Below are 12,422 nucleotides of genomic sequence, written 5' to 3'. Positions count from 1 at the left end.
CTGCAAGAATTAAGAGTAGCTTGCTTACGAATGGTGACTGGTATGTTATCTATGGAAGAGATGTGGGAGAGAGCATGAGCTTGCTCTGAATTCTGTACTGTTACAACATGTGCATTGCTTCGAAGAGCATTGAAAGATATATTTTAGCCAACATGCCTTAAAAGAGTTTTACGAATTCCATTATCAGACAGATAATCCGTTTGAGGCATCGTTTGTAAATAAAAGAATTTTGCCCATTGCATACTCGTTATCCTGGTATGCAAATGTAGTGAGTGTTGTGTAGGTCGTTTTTGAGCGATCATCAATGAACTGTCATCAGTAGGTTGTCTTGGACGTTTAGGAGTAGTACTGCAGGTGGTCTGACCTGAGGGAGGCAGGCAATCCAAAAACCATCGCATAGTATCCAGGGAAGCCAGACGCACTGTGAAAGGCATGCTAGAAATAGTGGCTTGGACACAAACGGGTGACGCCGCAGCACCTGAAGCAAGTGACGAAGCGTCACCGGCAGAAGGTATAGGGGTATGAGAAGAATCGAGAGAATGGACCAGTGACAAAGCTGAATCAGAACAGGGTGTGGGATCAGAAAGGGGTCTGGGAGGAGGAAGGGTTTCATTGGGTGAAGATTCCATAATGAAGGAGCTTCTTTTGTGATGTCTCCTTTCTTGTTAGTTTAAAAAAAAGAAAGAAGGAAATAAATAAAAAGAGGGACAGCGGACGGACAGCCACTAGGAGGCACGGATGGGCTGGATTATTATTATAATCAAAAAGAAGCGCTAAGCCACAAGGGCTATACAGTGCTGCAGAGTAGGGAAGGAAGCGAGGGTATTGGGCGGTAGAAGGGGGGAGGGATGATCAGTAGGTTAAGATAAGATAAGATTTCGTTCGGATTTTTAACCCCGGAGGGTTAGCCACCCAGGATAACCCAAGAAAGTCAGTGCGTCATCGAGGACTGTCTAACTTATTTCCATTGGGGTCCTTAATCTTGTCCCCCAGGGGATGATCAGTAGGTTACAGAAAACAGTGGAGCAGGGGATAGTGCAGGGGTAGAGGGCAGCAAGAGATTGAGGTAGAAAGGGCTGAAGGTATCATCAGAGTTTGTGAAGTAAGACAGTTGTTATCAAAAAGTCAATGAGAGAGTCCGGATGAAAGGTGGGTCGATCAGCGAGAAGGGAAGGTAAAGAGAAAGCAGCGGAGAGAAGACGACGTTGGAGGTATATTCTGCGTGCTTGTTGATAAAGTGGGCAGTCTAATAGAATGTGGCTAACCGATAATGAAACCTGACAATTCTCACAGAGAGGAGCAGGGCGCCTCTCCATGAGATAACCATGAGTAAGACGAGTATGGCCAATGTGATGACGGGAGAGAGTAGTCTCCCAACATCAACACTGGTGACAAGAAGACGGCCAGTAACCTATACTCGGTTTAAAAGATTGAAGTTTGTTACCGAGCATAGTAGACCAACGTTGTTGCCAACGGGTGTGAAGGTGGGTAGCTATTGCAGCAAAATAGTCCGTAAATGGAACGCCTCTATATGAAACTGGTAGGTCATGTACTGCTGACCGCGCAGCAGTGTCTGCCTGTTCATTGCCCTGTACGTCAACATGACCAGGGACCCAACAAAAAACAATATCTTTATGCTTGGAAGAGATGCGGCGTAGCCAAAGTTGGATACGGAGGACTAAGGGGTGAGGTGTATCAAATTTCTGTATAGCCTGTAAAGCACTAAGGGAGTCTGAGACAACCACAAATGATGACATAGGCATAGATGCAATATGGATAAGTTCTGCAAGAATGGCATACAATTCAGCAGTAACGATACTAGCCAAAGATAGTAAATGCCCTCATACGACGCTGTCCGGAAACACTGCTGCGAATCCTACGCCGTCAGAAGACCTAGAGCCATCTGTGTACACTGCAATGGCATGAGAATGAGAGTGAAAGTGGTCAAGAAAAAGAGAGCGGGAAGCTACCATAGACAGTTGGGCTTTCGAGCAAGGGAGTGAGAAAAAACAGACTCGAACAGCTGGAACTTCCCAGGGGGGTAGGGAAAAGTGAGATGCTACGTGAACATAGAGAGGTGGTAATTGAAGAGAAGACAAGAGTGAATGTAGGCGAAGGGAAAAGGGACGGAGCAAACAGGGGCGCAAACAAATAAAGAATGTCTACTAATATCGGTGCCCATTCCTTAAATGGAAGGATTGAGAGCGTACATAGTAGCGAAGGCAATGGGCATCACGGCGATCGGATAAGGATGGAGCGTTCGCTTCTGCATGGAGGCTCTCAACAGGGAAAGAGCGAGAAGCACCAAGGCATAAACGTAATCCTTGGTGATGAAAGAGGTTAAGGCTAGAGAGAGTAGCAGGAGAGGCCGCTGAATAGATCTGGTCACCATAATCAAGTTTCGATAAAATGAGGGCGGAATGTAGGCGAAGGAGAGTTCGACGATCAGCTCCCCATGAAAGATGAGCAAGGGTTTTAAGAAGGTTCAGCCGGTTGTGACAAGTTGCCTTCAGAGAGGTAATGTGAGGTTTCCAGGATAACCTCCGGTCAAAGAGGAGGCTTAGAAACTTGACTGTATCACGTTCAGGGATACGGGAGCCATAGAGGTACAAAGGATGATCGGAGATGACAGAGCGTCTAGTGAAAGTAATTTGGTGAGTTTTGGTACTGGAAAATTTAAACCCATGTGTGGTGGCCCAATTGGAAACACGGTCGACCGCATGTTGGGGAGAAACTGTAATGAGGTGACAGTCAGCGTCTGCACATGCAATAGCGAAGTCATCAACATAAAGTGTTGACCAAATATTGGATGGAAGACTAGAGGCCAAATCATTTATAACAAGGAGAAAAAATGTTGTGCTCAGAACACATCCCTGGGGGACACCTTCAGCTTGGATAAAGTCCGGGGAGAACACGTTATTAACCCAAACATGGAAATGTCTGTCAGTTAAAAAGTTCTTAAGGAAGGATGGTAGATTGCCTCGAAGGCCTAAGGAGTGGGCTTGGGCCAAAATATTATACCTCCAAGTTGTGTCATATGCCATCTCAAGGTCGAAAAATATGGCAATAACTGAGTGGTAATTAGCGAAGGCATTACAAACATACGTATCCAAGCGTAGTAAGGGGTCTATGGTAGAACGGCCCTTACGAAAGCCATATTGACGAGTGGAGAGACTGTTGTGTGTCTCTAAATATCACACTAAGCGTCTATTTACCATCACTTTGCAAACTGCACTGGTAAGAGCAATGGGACGATAGTGGGAGGCTTCATGTCCCGTAGTACCCGGTTTGTGGAAATGGAGAACAATGGCAGATTTCCACAGATGTGGAAGAACTCCCTTTTACCAAATAAGATTGAAAAGGCGTAATAGGACTGCAAGGGCTGACTGATGTAAATGTTGTAGGATGCGAATATGAATGTCGACGGACCCAGCTGCCGATGGTCGGCAAGCTGAGAGCGTTGCCTCCAGTTCCTGGAGTGTAAAAGGCACATTATACTGCTCTTCTCTGAGAGAAGAAAAGTCCAAGGGTGCTAACTCTCTGGCAGACTTTGAGGAAAGAAACGAGGGGCATAGATGGAGCCCCTGAGAAATACGGACCAGATGATTGCCAATTTCACTGGCAACTTCTAGTGGGTTTGCTATATCAACATCGGCAACCCGCAGAACAGGAGCTGGGTCAGGAGAATATTTATCACTCAGTTTTTGTACTTTTTTCCAGACTGCACTCATAGAGGAAACAGAGGTGATGGTGGAGTCATAATCTCTCCAGCAAGTGCGTTTAGTGTCATGGATGACACGGCGAGCGATCGCATGCTTCTGCTTAAAATCAAGAAGTCTCTCCGTGGTTCTGTTGTACTGGTACCTGCCCCACGCAGCGCGTTTCAAACGTACTGCACGAGCACAAGCAGGAGACCACCAAGGCACGCATTTCTGAGAATGCCTGACAGAAGTTTGGGGTATAGAGTGAGAAGCTGCGGTTAAAACGGAGGACGAGAAGAGGTGTAAAAGCTCATCAATGGAGGACGAAGAAGGAACCTCACTAAAAACAGTTAGTTGTGAGTAAAGGTTCCAATTTGCCTGATCAAATTGCCAGCGTGGGTTACGAAGAGGTGGTGAATATGAAGGGGAAGTAAGAATGATTGGGAAATGATCGCTGTCATGTAAATCTGGGAGAACAGACCAGGTGAAGTCTAATGCGAAGGAGGAAGAGCAGACTGAGAGATCGATGCAAGAGAGAGTATGAGTCCGAGGATCAAAATTGGTGTGAGTACCTGTATTTAAAACTTGGAGGGGGTGGGTGGCAAGAAAAGCCTCTAACTGAATGCCACGGGAATCACAGTGAGACCCCCCAGAGGAAATGATGGGCATTAAAATCGCAAAGTAACAGAAGTGGTGGCGGTAATGACGAAACAGGAAAGGCAATATCTGGGATAGATAATGCCCAAGAAGGAGAAAGATACAAATAACAGAGTGTATGCCACCTATGCAAGTGGATACAGGCTGCTGTGTAATGCAGCGAAGTACGAGCAAATAGCTGATGGTACGGAATATCAGTGCATAGAAGAAGGGCACTTTCAGTAAAGGTCCCATCAGGAAAAGGATCTGAAGAATACAATAAATTATAGCCTGAGATAGGATAGATAACAGCAGAGTGTAATTTTGGTTCCTGTAAGCAAACACCAACAGGGGAAAACTGGGAGAGCAACATCTGAAGCTCACCCTGATTACCCCTGAGGCCGCGAATATTCCAATGTAAATAGGCCATGATTGGCAACGATAAAGATATCTAAAATCCACAGGTAAGGGTAGCTACGAACTAGAGGGGTTAGAAAAGTCCACATGCAGTGGCAAAGGAAAATGTTCAAGAAGCGATGGAATGGTGCGTCGTGAAGAAATGAGTTACACAGATGGAGAAGAGGAAAGAGAAGGAACAGAGGGTGGATCAGTGTCCATTGATGGTTTTGTCTCTGCAATATATTCAGAGATTGCTCCAAGTTTTTCGGAGTTCAGAGACGTCATATGGGAGACAATATTGGAGATGGAAGGAGGAGGAGTTTGAGTAAAGATCGGAGCTGTAATGGACTGTGCCAAGGTAGGGGGGGGCGAAAGGGTGGACAGAACTGGAGAAGTGTGGGAGGGGACAGATGAGGCAGAAACCTGGGAGGTTGCAGAAGAGAAAGAAACTTGGGAGAGGACAGGGGAGGAAGGCACAGTACGAGAAGGAGGATGAACCTCCACACTTGTAACAGAGCCAGTGAAAGGGGAAGACTCATGTATAGAGACTGGGAAGGTAAAATGTGGAGGTGGATGAAGGGAAGGAGGGGTTAAAGGAGATTTTTTGGGCTTCTGAGAAGTAGAGGGACGATTGGGAGGAGGTGTCGTACGAGGTCTTGTCGATACTGGGGTTTGTGAAGGAGGACGCGAAGAAGTGAGGACAGACTGAGGAGTTGTAGTAGGGACATCTGAGCCCAGGACAGCAAAAGAATTAGATACAGGAGTGACTATGGGACTGGCAGCCACAGAGGAGGCTGCAGAAGATGTGACCCCAAAAGTGAGGGGATGCTTTGAAACACGAGAATAAGAAACACGGAGCAGTCTCCCTTGAAGGCGAAGATGAGAAACTGCCATAGCATAAGGGAGACCTGCCTCTTTGAGGCAACGAATTTCCCGCTCATTTAAGTAGACTTGGCAAAAGCGAGAGTATGAAGGGTGAGCCTCATGACAATTAAGGCAAGAGGGAGTTCGACTACAAGACGTATTAGAGTGGCCATCAGAACCACAGACTGGGCATTCGGCTATAGATCTGCAATATTTTGCTGGGTGGCCAAATCGCCAGCAATTCTTACACTGTTGGTGTAGGGATCACCTTCCGAACTTGTAACCGATGTCCTGCTACATAAACAGAGGATGGGAGTTCACGGCTGTCAAAAGTTAAATGAGCCACTTTGCAAGGGTATCGTCTTCGCCCGTGGGCATGAAGAACATAAGTGTTTACCTTGAGAATTGGGAGATCTTGGAGTTCCAGCTGTTCGAGAATGTCAGTGCCACATGTCTGGAAATTCTGTTGGACTATGGTATGGGGCAGAATAACAGTACCACTACAAGAATTGAGGGAATGATGTTTTTCGATAGTGATAGGAATAGTATCGATATGTGAAACAAGAGAAAGACCATGAGCTTGGGTAGAATTCTGAACTGTGATGATGCGTGTACCACTCTTAAGAGCATGAAAGGAAATATCTCTACCAACATGGTGTAGGAGCGCTTTGCGAATACTATGGTCGGAAAGATAGGCAGTAGAAGAAGTCGGTCTTAAAGTAAAGAATTTAGTCCATTGTGTGGTCTGAAACTGAGTGTGGAGAGGGAGTGCATGACGTGTCGGTCTTTTCCGAGTAGAAAGGGAAGGTAACAAAGTAACATCATTAGGATATTGTAGTTGACGTTTAGAAGTGGGACTAGAGTCGGTCCGACGTGGGACGGGCCGGCAATTCGAAAATCGCCACACCGTAGAGGGAGAAGCCGGAAGCATAGTCAAAGGAGAGCGGAGGTCAGACAAATCGAAGGAGTCAGTGGAAGCCCCGGTACCTGAAGCGGGTGAGGAAACAGCACCAGCAAGAGGTACACGGGCCTTAGGAATGTCCGAAGAGTGGCCAAAAGATGAGGCGAGGTCAGAACAGGGTACGGTAACAATAAGGGGCCCAGGGATAGCGGAGTCATGGATCGGGTACTCCATGGTTAGGTTACTTCTTTCTTTTTGTTTTTAACAAAAAAAAAGAAAGAAGAAAAGAAAATAAAAATAAAAAAAAGAATAAAAAAAGGGGGGACCGGGGAGGGATAGTTCCTAGGAGGAATGAAAGGGCCAGAAATCTCCCACTGCACCCAAGAGGACCTCAGCACCACAAGTAGCGCAGATGCAGCACAGAACCCGTGCCATACCCTATCCATCATGCCAGTAAACCAGCAATCCGGGATAGCAACCTCACATCTGCCTAGCTACCTCGGTGGACAAAAGAGAGGGCGGCCGGATATCTGCCACAAAGCATACCTCCTTCGGCCACCAACCCCAGAATCTAAAAGGTGGCTTCCAGAGATACACCCGTCGCCTGAAATACACCCAAAGCCACTCTCCGGGATACGAACCTCAACAGAATGGGATGGACCCCGGTACCCTTTCCCCTACCTGGGAACTAGCACACCTGTGGGAAAAAATCCCAAAGGCCATAAAGGAAGGGCAAAAGGGAGGGGTGGGGAGGAGGAGGAGGAAAGGAAAAAGGGGAGGATGGGGAGGATGGGAAAGGGAAGGGGGGATTGGGGGTAATTAGGTTCGGTCTGAGGAAGGAGACCGAAAGGTCTAATTCCTCAGACCAAGAGCCTCTTCACCACGCCAAGGAGCCCCCCTTGAAGAGGACGAATGGACTGGAAACTCACCCCTTCATCCGAGAGGGCCTCGAGCCCACTGACAGTAAAGATGCAGCATGGAACCTGTGCCATACCCTACCCTTTACACCAGTAAACTAGCGCTCTGGGATAGCAGCCTCACATCTACCGAGCCACCTCAGCGGACAAAAGGAAGGGCAGTCGGAAACCCGCCACAAACCATACCTCCTTTGGCTGCCACCTCCCAGAACCAACAGGCACCTTCCAGAGACACACACTTTACCTGAAGGGCACCCCATTCACTGCTCGGAAATCCAGGAAGGGAGCAGGGCACCTTCAGACAATTCAGATTCCAGGGCAAACCAAGCCATCCCCAAGGAATCCCATTGAGTGAGATGAACTCTGGCACACTTCCCCTCACCTAGAAACAATAATGCCAGAGGGGAGGACCCCAGAGGCTACAAATGAGATGGGAAACAAGGGAAGGGTGGGGAGAGGGGAGTGAAGGGGAAAGAAGGAGGGTATAGGGGGGGAAGGGAAGGGAGGATTGGGGGTAATTAGGTTCGGTTAGAGGAAGAAGACCCAGAGGTCCAATTCCTCAGACCGATAGCCTTTTTACCACTGCAAGGAGCCCCCCCCCCTTAAAGAGGTAGGCTGCTACAGATGCGAAGTTATGTCCTCGTTAATATGATGTCACTTATGTCATTCTTTACACGATAGGGTGATATCCTGTCCCTTTGTTCATAACACCTGAATGCATACCGCGACACAAACTTTTACACTTTGTCGAGATTATTCTGTGGATTATACAGTCGTGTTTCCTTTTAACATTAGTTTTCCTAGGGGCAATTGACAGTATTTTAGAGTTTACCGCTCAGTCATTATTTTCTTTTGTTCTCAGTGGGAGATTTTTGACGTGTTCACACTCTGATTTATGAATTCAGCATAGCTTGTCACCATGCTCAGAGCCCACCAGTTCACCTTATTCACAAAAGAACTGCTGAATTCAACTTTATATCTCCTCCTTATTACACATTGCAACAAGAAATAACACTAAAAGGTTATTTCCTTGTTGTTTAGCTGTAACTAGAAGTCATAATGTCCACAACTTATAGACAAGTGGTGTGCAGGTTTTCTCTTAATTTTCCTGCTATGGAGAAAAGAGTAATTACTCTGGTTTAACCTTGTGTGGTTGATCAGTAAATCTAGCAATGAGAGGAAGGTGTGCCTAGTGACGCTATGGTACACATGTTCCTCATAAAACTAAGAGGAAGGAAGAGTCCACTTGCCCCTTCCGGGAGGGCAAAGTCTCCCAGAGGGCTAAGGGGAAGCTGAGAGATACCCCCTTTACTGGAGTATTTTCTCCACAATCTCGTCTCACAGGTTTCCTGTTCACACATCCATCAGCAAATCGGAATTCCATCCGTAAGTTGCATATATTAGCTTCACTTCAAGAGATTAATATATCCATTTTATTTTTCATTATTTGCTTCAGTTAGAAAATTTTCATGTTTGATTCTTTTAACTTTTTAATTATAGTTTTTCGTTTCATTTTTCAAGAAAATTGTTTCTTTCGTACTGTTATAATTTATTCTATATTTTCTTTTGATAGGAGAAATGGTTCTTTCATATATCCTTTCAGGGGTCAGAAAGAGGTGATATATCTTCAGTGTGTGTGTGTGTGTATGTGTGTACTCACCTTATTGTGGTTGCAAGGGTCGAGACTCAGCTTCTGGCTCCCTGGCCCCTGCGTGTGTGTGTGTACTCATGTAGTTGTGGTTGCAGAGGTCGAGTCATAGCTCTTGGTCCCGCCTCTTCACTGGCCACTACTTGGTCACTCTCCCTGAACCATGAGCTTTATCATACCTCTGCTTAAAGCTATGTATGGATCCTGCCTCCACTACATCGCTTCCCAAACTATTCCACTTCCAAACTACCCTGTGACTGAGGAAATACTTCCTAACATCCCTGTGATTCATCTGTGTCTTCAACTTCCAACTGTGTCCCCTTGTTGCTGTGTCCTATCTCTGGAACATTCTGTTTCTGTCCACCTTGTTAATTCCTCTTAGTATTTTATATGTCATTATCATGTCCCTCCTATCTCTCCTGCCTTCCAGTGTGGTCAGGTCGGTTTACCTTAACCTCTCCTCGTACGACATACCCCTTAGCTCTGGGACTAGTCATGTTGCAAACCTTTACACTTTCTCTATTTTCTTTATGTGCTTGGCTAGATGTGGATCCCAAAATGGTATACAGAGTCTTGAACGACTCCTTACTGAGGTATCGGTTTGTAGTCTCTGGCCCCCTAGACTGTACTCCATCTGTGTGTGTGTGTGTGTGTGTGTGTGTGTGTGTGTGTGTGTGTGTGTGTGTGTGTGTGTGTGTGTGTGTGTGTGTGTGTGTGTGTGTGTGAGTGTGTGTACTCACCTATTTGTACTCACCTATTTGTGGTTGCAGGGGTCGAGTCATAGCTCCTGGCCCCGCCTCTTCACTGATTGCCACTAGGTCCTCTCTCTCCCTGCTCCATGAGCTTTATCATACCTCGCCTTAAAACTATGGATGGTTCCCGCCTCCACTACTTCACTTTCTAGGCTATTCCACGGCTTGACTACTCTATGACTGAAGAAATACTTCCTAACATCCCTTTGATTCATCTGAGTCTTCAACTTCCAATTGTGACCTCTTGTGTCTGTGTCCCATCTCTGGAACATCCCGTCTTTGTCCACCTCGTCTATTCCGTGCAGTATTTTATATGTCGTTATCATGTCTCCCCTGACCCTCCTGGCCTCCAGTGTCGTCAGGCCGATTTCCCTCAACCTTTCTTCGTAGGACAATCCCCGTAGCTCTGGGACTAGTCTTGTTGCAAACCTTTGCACTTTCTCTAATTTCTTGACGTGCTTGACTAGGTGTGGATTCCAAACTGGTGCCGCATACTCCAGTATGGGTCTGACGTAAATGGTATACAGAGTCTTGAACGACTCCTTACTGAGGTATCGGACGTTATCCGTAGGTTTACCAGGCGCCCGTATGCTGCAGCAGTTATCTGATTGATGTGTGCCTCAGGAGATATGCTCGGTGTTATACTCACCCCCAGATCTTTTTCCTTGAGTGAGGTTTGCAGACTTTGGCCATCTAAACTATATTGTGTCTGCGGTCTTCTTTGCCCTTCCCCATTCTTCATGACTTTGCATTTGGCGGGGTTAACCTCAAGGAGCCAGTTGCTGGACCAGGCTTGTAGCCTGTCCAGGTCTCTTTGTAGTCCTGCCTGATCCTCATCCGATTTGATTCTTCTCATTAACTTCACATCGTCCGCAAACAAGGACACTTCTGAGTCTATCCCTTCCGTTATGTCATTCACATATACCAAGAACAGCACAGGTCCTAGGACTGACCCCTGGGGAACCCCGCTTGTCACAGGCGCCCACTTTGACACCTCATCACGTACCATGACTCGTTGTTGCCTCCCTGTAAGGTATTCTCTTATCCATTGCAGTGCCTTTCCTGTTATGTGTGCCTGATCCTCTAGCTTTTGCAGTAACCTCTTGTGAGGAACTGTGTCGAAGGCCTTCTTGCAGTCCAAAAAAAATGCAGTCGATCCACCCCTCTCTCTCTCTTGTCTTACTTCTGTCACCTTGTCATAAAACTCTAATAGGTTTGTGACACAGGATTTTCCCTCCCTGAAACCATGCTGGTTGTCAATTATGCACTTGTTTCTTTCCAGGTGCTCCACCACTCTCCTCCTGATGATCTTCTCCATGACCTTGCATACTATACACGTTAGTGATACAGGTCTGTAGTTTAGTGCCTCATGTCTGTCTCCCTTTTTAAAAATTGGGACTACATTTGCCATCTTCCATACCTCGGGGAGTTGCCCAGTTTCAAATGATGTGTTGAAGATCTTCGTTAATGGTACACACAATGTCTCTGCTCCCTCTTTAAGGACCCACGGAGAGATGTTGTCTGGTCCCACCGCCTTTGAGGTGTCAAGTTCGCATAGCAGCTTCTTCACCTCCTCCTTGGTTATATGTACCTCATCCAACACTTGCTGGTGCAACCCCCTGCTCTGATTTCCTGGAGTCCTACTGGTTTCCACTGTAAATACTTCTTTAAATCTTGTGTTGAGCTCCTGACATACCTCCCGGTCGTTTCTTGTGAATTCCCCATCACCCTTCCTTAGTCTGATTACCTGGTCCTTGACTGTTGTTTTCCTCCTGATGTGGCTGTACAACAGCTTTGGGATAGTCTTGACTTTCGATGCTATGTCATTTTCGTATTGCCGCTGAGCCTCCCTTCTTATCTGTGCATATTCGTTTCTGGCTCTTCGGCTAATCTCTTTATTTTCCTGAGTTCTCTGTCTTCTGTACCTTTTCCATTCTCTAGTACACCTAGTTTTTGCCTCCCTACACCTTTGGGTGAACCAAGGACTCATTCTGTTCTTCCCATTATTTCTGTTTCCCTTGGGAACAAACCTCTCCTCTGCCTCCTTGCATTTTGTTGCCACATAGTCCATCATTTCTTGTACTGGTTTTCCTGTCGGTTCAGTCTCCCACTGAATGTCTTGAAAGAAGTTCCTCAAGCCTGAGTAGTTCCCCCTTTTGTAGTTTGGTTTTTCCCACTCTATTCCTGCTGCTCTCTCCACTTGGAGCTCAACTATGTAGTCGAAGCACAGAACCACATGATCACTAGCTCCCAGGGGCCTTTCATACATGATATCCTCGATGTCAGAACTACTCAAGGTGAATACAAGGTCCAGTCTTGCTGGTTCATCCTCTCCTCTCTCTCTGGTAGTGTCTCTAACATGTTGATGCATGAGGTTTTCCAGCACCACATCCATCATCTTGGCTCTCCATGTTTCGGGACCCCCATGGGGCTCCAGGTTTTCCCAGTCAATCTCCTTGTGATTGAAATCACCCATAATTAGTAACTTTGCTCCCCCCATGTGTGCTCTCTTGGCCAACTCGGCTAGTGTGTCGACCATTGCTCTGTTGCTCTCATCGTATTCTTCTCTTGGCCTCCTGCAGTTCTGTGGTGGGTTGTACATTA

The sequence above is a fragment of the Cherax quadricarinatus genome, chromosome 18, assembly GCF_038502225.1.
Source record: "Cherax quadricarinatus isolate ZL_2023a chromosome 18, ASM3850222v1, whole genome shotgun sequence".
Taxonomy (NCBI): Eukaryota; Metazoa; Arthropoda; class Malacostraca; order Decapoda; family Parastacidae; genus Cherax; species Cherax quadricarinatus.
The sequence above is the reverse complement of the archived record's forward strand: the minus strand, read 5'-3'. Positions refer to the sequence as shown.